At 36.0% G+C, this 12,170-nt stretch overlaps 1 pseudogene; it reads left to right on the top strand.

Moving 5' to 3' along the window:
- Window positions 1-5,399: 5,399 nt before the first annotated feature.
- LOC124959135 (olfactory receptor 4C46-like) lies at window positions 5,400-6,366 on the top strand (annotated as a pseudogene).
- Window positions 6,367-12,170: the final 5,804 nt, after the last annotated feature.

Raw genomic sequence — 12,170 nt, 5'->3', positions numbered from 1 at the left:
GGAAACTTTAAGGTAGAATTAAAAGATGAAATATTTGAATTCTTGGATTTCAAGAAGAAGTTGAAAATGCCATATTGTAGATAACCTATTCAAATGGATCATTAAAAATATTTTCCAAACTTAGGTAAATTCTGAATAAACAGGAGGAAAAGCAGCAAAGTCATAAGTCAGGTTTAACTTTACCAGTCACTATAAAAATCAGTATGGAAATTCTTCAAAAAACTAAAAATAGAGCAGCCATATGATCCAGTTATCCTACTCCTAGGTATATGTCAGTATCTATCGGTAGATGAATAGATTCAAAATATATGGCTCATATACAAAATGTAGTATTCAGCTTAAATCAGAATGAAATTCTGTCATTTGCATCAACAAGCTAGAGATCATTATGTTAAGGGAAATAAACCAGGCACAGAAAAACAGGACTGCACAACCTCAGTCAAATGTGGAACATAAAGAGATCAATTTCATAGACATTAAAAGTAGACTGGTGATTACAAGTGACTGGGGAGATCAAGGGGTGGATATGGGGGGGAATACTGATCTCTGGGTAATAAACTGCAGTTAGTGAGGAATAAGAAGTTCAGGTGTGCTATAGCACAATCAGGTGATGGTAATAACAATGTACAGTGCATTTCAAAAAAACTAGAAGAAAAAATTTTGAAAGTTTACACTCTAAAGAAATGATAAATGAGATATACATGATTAGCCTGATTTAAACATTATGCTATATGTACATGTATTAAATGGTGCTTCATTAATGTGTACAGCTTTTTACATTTCTATACATTAGTAAAAATAAAAAAATTGGTAACAAAAAAATGTGCTATATCTTGAATGGACATTTCTCCAAAGAAAACAAACCAATGTCCAGCAGATAAATTAAATGGTGCATGATGCCAATATAAACATCAGAAAAATTGCAAATCAAATAACAATGAGATATCAACTCAATCCAATAGGATGGAAATTATAAAAATCAAACAAACAAAAACAAAAAGATGATAAATGTTGTTTAGGATATGAGAAAAGGAAATCCTTACCACTGTTTGGTATCATATAAATTGGTTCAGCCTTTACAGAAAAATAGTATGGAGTTTCCTAAAATAATTGCAAAAATAATAATGTCAGTCTTTATAAAGAAGAAAATCATTATTGATATTCTTGACAATTGCCCTTCTAACAGGAGTGACATGAAATTTCAGGATTTTTTTAAAATTGTAAATGGACACAATTCCTGTATTTATTTTTTCACATGGTGCAGAGAAATGAACCCAGTGCCTCACATGTGCTAGGCAAACACTCTACCACTGAGCCACAACTACAGCTCATCAGTATAGTTTTAATTTGCCTCTGTTTGATCACTAGCAATATTGAACATTTTTTCATATATTTGTTGTCCACTTGCATTTCTTCTTTTAAGTAATGTCTGTTTGTTTTTTTCATCATTTATTGATTGGGTTATTTGTTTGTCTTTTTGTTTTTGCTGTTGGTTTTTAAAGTTTTTTTTTTTGGTAGTTTTTGTTTATTTTCTCTTGTTTTCTTTGGTGTCAAGCTTTTAAGATTTTTAAAGTGCAAATGCAACATGACATCATTTAAGGATAAATCTAACATAGTCTAATTCAGAGATATAGGGAGTGGGACAGTGGTTCTCAAGAGCTGGGAAGAGGGGAGGAGGAGGAAGAGGCCAATCAAAGGGTATGATGATTTGGTTGAACAACATGCATAAGGTCCAGAGATTTATACACCATTGTGCCTATACCGACGGATACTGTTCAGGATATTTAAAATATTTCTCAAAGGGTTGGTTTTGTGTTAGATGTTCTCATCATCATCATCCTCTTCCTCATCCTCATCATAACAATAAATAAGAAGTGGACACATTTGAAGATGATCAGATAGGTGACCAGACAGTTTCATGGTATAGATTGTGGTTACAGATTCACATGTGTATGTGTATCTCCCAAGACATCAGGTTGTACATTTCATATATGTACAGCCTTTTGTATCTTAATTACCTCAAAGAAATGGTTTTTAAGAAAAAAAAATGCACAGGCCTCCTAAAATGACTAAATGGCAAATAAGTAACAAGGGCACTTTTTACAATGGACAAAATGTGGAATGACTGGAACTCACTTACTGTGTTTTAAATGTCTCTCCAAATCTGTAATGTTGCCTATCATTCCATGCTGTGTCCCAGAGAGCACTGTTACATAGACCCTTCTTGGGTTTCTGTCTACTTCCGAAACACTGAAAATCAGGAAAAGCAGCATGTGGAGTAAAAAACTTCAAAATAGCTGTCATTAATATGCCTTTACTTCTTTAGTTCTCAAGTGATTCATAGTGGTTTTCAGAAAGGATTTAATATTAGTAAGAAAGAAGCTCTCTCTATGACACACATAATAGGGGAACTGCATCACTTGTACCCACACTGGATTTATGCTACAATCCTATTTACATGACATTCAGCTTTCCTAACAACCCAGTTTCAGATTGAAAAAGAAATTATGTTCCAACTTCAGGGAATATAATTCCCCATTCAGAGCTTGGAGATTCTCAAATATATCTTTCTAGAATACCTGTTTCTATATTTCCATCAAAAGATACAATTAATTCCTGGGAGAGAAAGCACAAGTACAAGCAAGTTCTCTAAATCCTTCTGGAAAGCTCTTAAATATCCTGATATTGTGAGATGATAATATTTTTGTTGCAGTTGATTCATCCAGGATGAGATTCATCATCAGTGACCTATTTGAATACTTTTCTTCCCAACCTCCTGTCTTCTGTCCTCTTGCACCAGAGCAACAGAATGATTTTCATTTCTCCATAATGTATCAAGAAAATCCATTCTAAATTAAAATCACAGATTTTCTATTAAAATATATTAGGATTTAAGCTAAATGAAAAGATTTAGTCTTTTAAAGATACATCCTTAACAACATTTGATTTGATGTTAGGTTACCTGAATAATATCTTTGGAAGTTTACTTCCAATTCATATTAAAATTCTTATTCCAAGAGGAGGTCTCTATGAAGATGAAATTGTTTCTGGACACTCAAAACATAATTAAAATCATCTAAAACTACTAAGGTAAGATTTTCAACAGTGCTGATATTTATTAATTTTATAATTTTTCATATGCAGAGATCATTACTTTTCTAGATTTGTTACATACAGTCAGTGTCATTTGTTGAATACTGTTATAGAATAGTTCATCCTCATCCCACTTTTTCAAAAGATACTTGGTAAATATCATTGAGAAAATTTAACATTAGACAATTTGAGACTCATAGTGATGAAACTATGTATAAAATACAGACCTCTAACAACAAAAAAAGTTAGTTTGCCTTGAGATATCTCATTTAATAACCAAGACTAATTGTGCAGATAAAAATGAAATTTAAGTACACTTCTCACACACATAAGACTTAGATATAAATATTAAATGACACAAATCATAAGCTGCAGAGCCCTAGTACAAACAGGAAGTTTTTCCGGGATCAATTGCTGTGGTTACAACAGGTCTCTTTGTATTCTTTAAAAGCAGTAATGCAGAGGATTACTCCTGAACTGACTGGAGGCTTGAAAATATTTCTATATTCTTGTTTAAACTGTCCATTTAGCTTTTCTGAGTGCATACACAGTTTTGGAAATAAATGAAAGCCCTATATGTGTCCCCAGAACTGTAATGAATGTGCTCATGTCACAATCAATTCTCAAAAAACTCAAGAGGTGATATTTTCACTCTCACTTCGTAGATGATAAAGCAGACGTGTGCAGGACCAGGAACTGTACCCAGGTAAAAGAAGTTGCAAGCAGAAGAAACAGGATTTGAATCTGGTCTTACTGTCTCCCAAACCAGTCTCTCTCTTAACCACCATGAGATTGTTCATATTTTCCATCTAACTCTGGGGTCAATATTTTATAGTGGTATTAGAGAAGGAAAAACTGGGTGTGAGGGACAGACCAAGTGAAAGGAGCCCTTCCAAAATGAAGAAACACTCATTTACTTAACATTTGGGAGTGGAAATGAATTATTATGTGTCTTTGTGTCTACTGATGAAATTGCTTTGCCTAAACTTCCCTCTGAAGTTGTTCATCATTGTTTAGTATAACATAGTATGAGAATTATAGGTTAAGGAGAAAGGAACAATATATGTTAAAGAATTGGATGACAAAAAATAAATAACGGACTAACTTAAAGCCAGGCACAGAAATGCATGCCTATAAATCCCATTTACTCAGGAGGGTGAGTCAGGAGGATCACAATTTTAAAGTCAACCTGAGTAACATCATAATACACCATCTTAGAATAAAAAAAAAAATCTAATAATCTAATTTTTCTCTTCTTGACTCTGTTACTTATTAGAAACTTGTTCTGAAATGGGATCCTTAATTCCTCTGTGCATATATAAAATAGCATAAAGATGGGTAAAAATAAATGATAGCATTAACCATTCATTAACCTTTTTTTGAGAACTAGATCTGCACATGTCTATAAAATGTTTAGAACATACACAGAGTTCAGTTACTGTCAGTTGACATATTCAAGGTTATTACAGTTCTTCATGTTAGTTTCTGAGATTATCTCCTTATGTGTAAGAATGATGGAATAACATCAGTCACAGAGGTTATCTCAAGTATTAGGAGGAATTGTGCATGTGAAGCACTTGGTAGCATGCTATACACGGAACAAATATTACTTGCTTTATAATTAGGTGTCATACAGTTATTAGATTCATTCAACAAATATTATGAATTATTTTATAGTTGCTCTTTTGTACATTGGTTACATTTTCCTAAGCGTCATCCTCTTCTCTTTACATCAGTTGTTATCATTAATTAATCTGCTACATGAATTATGATCTCTGGCTTTCACCCCTTACTTAACCCCACTCTGCTTCATCCAGGACACAAAATGACAATTACAATAGCAACATCTCATTTCCCCTTCCTTAAGCTACCATCATCCTTGACTCCTATTCTTATTAAGCTCTCACCTTTCCCCATTTCCTAAGGAAAAAAGGGCAACATTCATTAGTTATACCTTGAAGGCAGTCACATCCCGCTCCTACCTCTGATTTGGGGTTTACATAACACTATGAATGTAGCCTCTGAATTCAAATTAGTCTCTCAGTCATCTCAGACAATTAAGGATGTTCAGCCTCTGACCTTTCTCCCATATATAGTCTTTGCAGAATCTGCACTGAGAGGGGCAGTAATCTTAAGACTCAGAACATTTTTTTACCTCACTCAAAAATATTATACAAAAATCTGCACATATATTCTTACAAGTCAATAGAATCTATTCTTTATTTACTTATTAGAATGGAGAAGTCAAACAAATTCAAAGTTGGATTGTTTTTTGCAGGTATTTGAGTAACTTTTACATGAAATACATGGAGAATAGGAATATTGTGATGGAGTTCATTCTTCTGGGCCTTACTGAAAATCCAGAGTTGCAGAAAATTGAATTTGCTATGTTCTTGCTCATATACATCATCTGCATGGTGGGAAATATGCTTATTGTGATCACCATCATGGCCAGCTCATTGTTGGGGTCCCCTATGTATTTTTTCCTGGCCTATCTCTCCTTTACTGATGCCTGCTAAACATCTGTCAATACCCCTAAACCAATGGTAGATTCACTGCAAAAAAGGAAAACCATGTTGTTCCATGCATGCATGACTCAAATCTTTGGGGAACATTTCTTTGGAGGTGCTGAGGTCATTCTACTTACAGTGATGGCCTATGACCGCTATGTGGCCATCTGCAAGCCCTTGCACTATGCAACCATCATGAACCGAAGAGTATGTCGCCTATTAGTGGGAATGTTGTGGGTGGGAGGCTTTCTCCACGCAACCATCCAGCTCCTCTTTATCGTCCAACTACCCTTCTGTGGCCCTAATGTCATAGATCACTTTATGTGTGATCTGAACCCTTTGCTCAATCTGGCCTGCACTGATACCCACACTCTGGGGCTCTTTGTTGCTGCCAACAGTGGGTTCATCTGCCTGTTAAACTTCCTCCTCTTGCTGGTCTCCTATGTGGTCATCCTGCGTTCCCTGAGGACTCACAGCCTGGAGGGTAGGCGCAAAGCCCTTTCCACCTGTGTTTCCCACATCACAGTGGTTGTCCTGTTCTTTGTTCCCTGCATATTTGTGTACATGAGACCTGCAACTACTTTACCCATTGATAAAGCCATTGCTGTATTCTATACTATGATTACTCCTATAGATTTAATCCTATAGATTAAATCCGTTAATCTATACCTTAAGAAATGCTCAGATGAAAAATACCATTAAGAAATTGTTTAGCAGCAAAGCCATTTCAGATGAAGATACCTCAAGTCCAATATTGATTTAACTGAAGAAAGGATCAAAAGATATCGAACAATCTCAGCAAGGAATGCCTAAAGGATATAGAAAAACCATAATGTCATTCATAAATTCTTCATTGATACAACCATACATGATTGCAAAATAGTGGAGAATACCTAATCCAGGATGATTCTCTCATATTTGTAAATTTCTTCTTAATCAGGGCTTTGTATCTCTAGCTTCAATCATGTATATGCATTCATATGCTATCCTTCTAATGAAAATAAAAAATAAATAATTACAAATAGTGGTATTGGGCAATAATCTCTATAACACTCATGAGATATAAACACTGCTGTTATGATTTGGATTCAAGGTGTGTCCCCAAAGCACCTGTTAGTGTAGAAATATCAGAGATAAATGATTAGATTATGAGGGCAGTGAACTGATAGGCTATCCTACTTTGAATGGACTGACTGGGTAGTAAATGTAGGCAGGAGGAGCATGGCTGGAGGAGGTCGCTGAGGATGTGCCCTGGAAGGCTCTCTTCCCTGTAGCCCTTCCTCTGCTTGTCTCCTCCCCACTGGGCCATGAGCTGAGCTTTCCTCCCATGGACCCTTCCCTCCTGCTGTGCTGCCTTGGGCCAAGATCAGTAGTGTCAGATGCCTACAGACGGAGACCTCTCAAACCATGAGCCCGCAGTAGAAACATTCCCCCCCTAAGTTGTTTTTGTCAAGTACTCTGGTCATAGCCATGCTAAAGCTGACTAAAACAACTGTTATTATCTCCATTTTACTTGTGCAGATACTGGTGAATGAGGAAGCTGTCAACATAGATACAGTGATGATCCCATAACCAGAAAGCTCCTGATTTTCCAGAGCATGCTCTTAACTCCTATGATATACTGCCAGGAAATGATGAGAAAAAGATCATATAAGTACACATGTTTCAATGCAGACAAAACTGTGCCATGCACATTATATATACTAAGTGATCATAACTAATAATTCAACAGCTTTCTTTAATATTTTTATTATATGCATATCACAACTGATGTTCCTATTTTTCCAGTAATATTACAGGTATCTAAGGATTTCAGAGCTTGAAAACACATGGAGCATTTAATCTCTGTGTGGTGAGTAACAAAGATTCAATGAAATTTCTACATTTCTTGTGATCTTCAGAGGGGTTCTGTAGTGCTAAGGTCACCCTAAGTTCATGACCTATCAAAATGAACTATTAAAAATATAAAAAAACTTGAATGTCAGGCAGGAACTCTATTTACTAAATACACAGTTAAAATCTTGCTTACTTGCTAAAAATTATCTCCAGAACATACCAAAGTCTTACACCCAATAAGTATTGAATGAAAGATTAAATGTATAAAATAACATAAATAAATTAAATACACTGCAGGAAAGAGTAAGAGAGAAAAGGGAATTTTTTTTTTTTCTGCTTTCACCTCACCTCACTCAGACTAAGGAGAATCCCAGATAGACCTCTTAGAGGAACCTCATTGCATATTTACTTTTACTTAATATGAGGAATGAGAAATTTTTAAATGTGTTTCTCATCTTAGGAACATACATTTTACTTTAATATCTCTCAACAAGATTTCATTCTCTTATGGGAGTGGAGTATTTATGATTTTTCTGTTATGTGGTGGTCACATTTTATTATTAAATGCTATTTTTAAATTTAAGTAACTCTGCTTATACAAAAAGAGATTTCAAAAATATTTCACATTTACTTCTTGCCATACATAGGTTTGAGCCAAAGGAATATTGATATTTTGAAAGCTTTTCAGGTGAATGAAAAGATACCTACAAGAGAGCTACCTCCTTCACAGAGCTAAGGATCTATTGAGAGCCTCCAAGGAGAGTGTAGAACCTTATTTTTGAGAGTTATATTTGGTAAAATGGAAAGGATGTGGTGAAAGCACATTGGAGGACCACTGAACAAAGATCTGAAGAGGAGGGTCAGGAAAGTATTCCTAGATGGAAACACATAAAAAATGGCACCCACAGAATAGAACGGGATCAGTAGAGTACAAAGACAAGAAATTGAGTCAAAGCATTCCTAGGACATGTAATAGACAACAAGAGTCAGGAGGCATAAAGGACCATGCAAGAACACTAATCAACTCCACATGATTGGGATTATTAAATAAAAAATTATTCATTGAAACACCATAGGTGTGAGCCACTAAGCTATTATAGTTGCACACTAAGCTACTATGAAGGTAAATTATGACTCCTAACATTGGAGAGGCAATCATAGGCAAGATCATGAAGGCTCCTATAATCCTGTCAAACCCTAATGATGAAGACCATGGAGAAAACATTGAAAGTACTTTTAAACCAGTGAGTGACATGGTTAGATTTTAGTTCCACAATGATAACTCAAGTTATAGTAAGAGAAATAACTTGAAGGAGAAGAAGATTGACATGCAGGTTAACAGAGGACTATTGTAATGACAAGAGTGTGAAAGACTGTGGACTCAACACTGGTCCTGCTGTGAAGGAAGTACAGTGGACTGTTGAATCCACCTCAGATCTCCTCTTACAAGGCCTGAGGGCCCCACACAGCTAGTATGAGTCTGGGATGCTAACAGTTCACAGTCTTAATCTTTTCCAGGTAATTTCACAAAATGAAAGGGAAGCTACAACCCAGGGATTATGTCCCCCCATGTTTGGACCCCAAAGCTCACAATAAAGGACTATTACAAGACCATGAAAGTTGGGTTCCTGCCTCCATATGGAGTCAGCAGTGTAGCACAGTGAACACACCAGAGTTGCCTGGTTTCCCAGCTGAAGCCAGACTTCACTTTACACAATGCACTTCCCTTCCCTACCTCATCAACTTCTCTAAGTCTTTGCCTCCATACATCACCTTCATAAAAGTTCTCACCTCTTGTTCTGCATCTATAGAACACAAACTGATTTGGAAAAAAAGAGATAGTTCCCCAAATATTTATAAGTCATAAAAAAGAAATAACTGAGGAAGAGTGAAAGAAGAGTCATGACTTAATCATGACTCTTCTGTCACTAGATGGATGAGGAAACTGAGAAGATGGAACAGAGAACTATGAGTCTTCCTACATGGAAGGGGTTTCTCCAACTCCAGTAGAAGTGCATCCCTACACCAGTAGGTGTTCTACCCACCCCTAAAGAAACTCCTCATCTCCCCTGAGGCAGATGCTCTGCAAGATAATTCTGACTCTGGATTAATATCCACCACACTCTTTGGCTCCTAGACCTACATCTAGACTCAAATTAAAAAAGAAACCTAAGCTACAAAGTGTGACTCATGAATACACACACTGGAATCCAATGGGCTACATAAAATTTGTAACTTATTTATAGGAACATGTGTGGTAGTACATATTATGAAGATGGGGTAACAGTGGAACAAACATAAAGTTGGATGAGATCAAATGATATAGGTTTATTTAGCAAAGATTCTTTTTTCAGTATTTTTATCAAGGGAAGTAGAGAAGGGCTTGGTTCAGTTAGTTGGTTGCAACAAAAAAGACCCTATTAAGAAAACCTGTTTTTCTTTTTAAAGCATCCAGAATGTACCACAAAGTCACGTTTGCTGAAGGCTTCATCTCCAAAGAAGCAATGATGAGTGATAGAGCCCTTAGGAAGTGTTTGGATTGGGAAGGCACTAACCTCATCAATGGAGTAATTCCTTAATAAGTTCATACCTGAGTGGGCTAGTAGGAAGTGGACACAGTTGAAGGAAGTCAGTCACTGGAGGTGTGCCTTTGAAGTGTGTATTTTGTTTTAGAACCCCAACTGCTTTCTGCTTCCTGGCCTCCATGATGTGAACAGTTTTGTTCTGCACGCCTTTCCACCATGTTGTACTGCCTTACCACAGGCCCACAAACAATGGAGCCAGTGAAGCATGGATTGAAACCACTGAAACTGTGAGCCAAAATAAATCTTTTCTCTCTTAAAAAAAAAAAAAAAAGAAAGAAAGAAAAGAAAAAGAAAAAAAAAAAAGAAACAGACACTAAAATAGTGCTCATGATTAAACTAGAAATTCTGAACTTTCCCTGGTCTAACAGTGAGAAAGGGACTCAAAGTCTTAGAAAAAGTGGAATGTATCATGATTTGTCATTTAGGACCTACTTGACCACCCTGGAAATGTTCAGAAGACACATATTTAATCACTCCTATGAGAAATAAATTTCTGAAGGAAGCCCTGACATCCTTGAAGTATTCTGTGATTGCACTTCCTTTGTGGTTAAGACCCTACAGTGGGTACTGGGGATATAGGTCAGTTGGTAGAGTGCTTGCCTTGCATGCACAAGGCCCTGGGTTTAATTCCCAACACCACAAAAAAAAAAAAAAAAAGACTTTATAGTGGGAACTATGGTCCCTGAAGTAAGAAATCTAAATATAAAGAGAGTAGTTTTATGCAGGGGTAGCCAGGGCCCAGTGGCATCCCTTAACCTTCAAAAGCATTGTAGCTACAATGACAAACAGCACAGTGAATAAGATATCAGAAAAATCTGACCAAATATGACCAGAAAACTCCTATCCCCTTGGGTAGTTTCAGTATTCCCAGAAATGAGATATATTCCTAATAAATTCTCGATATGTTCAAGCTAAGAAGTTTTATTTTAAGTGAAAGAATGTCAAAACTGAATCACTAAATCAGAAAGTCATGCACCTTCATTCAACTTCAAAACTTTACACGACCGAGAATCTCTAAAATGATTTCAAACAAACAAAATCACAGCAAACAAACATAAAAAGTGCAAACCTGTTAGTCAAGAATACTGTCAGGACCAAAGCTGTGCTTTAGTAATTAAGGAGAGATACTTGGTTGCATGGTTGCACATGCCTGTATTCACAGGAGCTCCGGAGGCTGAGACAAGTGGATCCAGAGTTCAAAGCCAGACTCAGCAACAGTGAGGTGCTAAGCAACTCAGTGAGATCCTGTCTCTAAATAAAATACAAAATAGGGCTGGGATGTGGTTCAGTGTTTGAGTGCCCCTGAGTTCAATCCCCAGTACACTCCACTCCCCTCACAAAAAAGGAGAAACAAAGACATTCCCAGGAAAACTATTATTATACAAACACAATAATAAATGATGATAAAGTGGAGAAAAAGAACACTTATTCACTGTTTTTGGGAACATAAGTGAGTACAGCCACCATGGAAAACAGCATAGAGGTTCCTCAAAAGTCTCAAAATAGATCTTTGAAATGGTTAAGCTATCCCATTCCTGGATACATATCAAAAGGAAATTAAGGAATAGGAAAGACAGTGGATTGATTCTGACATAATTTTCCTATACATCACAGTAAATCTCTAAATCATGTACAGCCATAAGACTACTGGAATCCTAACTAGAATAAGATATACTCCATGTTTGTATGATAGAGTATCATAAAAATGAAAGGCATTAAAAATTTTGGTATGACTTACATGTTGTCTCTTTACAATGGATAACTTATTACTTCTGGTGACTAAGATGTATTACAGGGTAAACATTTAAAGACAGAGGAATGCTTAGGTTTAAGAAATTATTGTAGAACAATTAATTACAACTGTGGTACAGAATCAGCCTAGTTGTCCTTCAACAATGAAAGATGAGATTATGGTACATATACAGAAGAAAGAAATCCTGTTTTCTGCAACAAAATAGATAAAAGTGTGTAGAAATCACTATGTTGAATGATATAGTCAGGTGCAGAAAAGACAAATACCATATGAATTCACTCATATGAGAAATAAAAAATGTGCACTCATGGAAGTTGAGGGTACAATGGTGGATACCAAAGGTCAGAGAGAGTAGGGGGGCAGGTGAGAGAGATACAGTGATAAATGGATACA

Source organism: Sciurus carolinensis, chromosome 11, assembly GCF_902686445.1.
Source record: "Sciurus carolinensis chromosome 11, mSciCar1.2, whole genome shotgun sequence".
NCBI classification, from domain to species: Eukaryota; Metazoa; Chordata; class Mammalia; order Rodentia; family Sciuridae; genus Sciurus; species Sciurus carolinensis.
The sequence above is the reverse complement of the archived record's forward strand: the minus strand, read 5'-3'. Positions and strand labels throughout refer to the sequence as shown.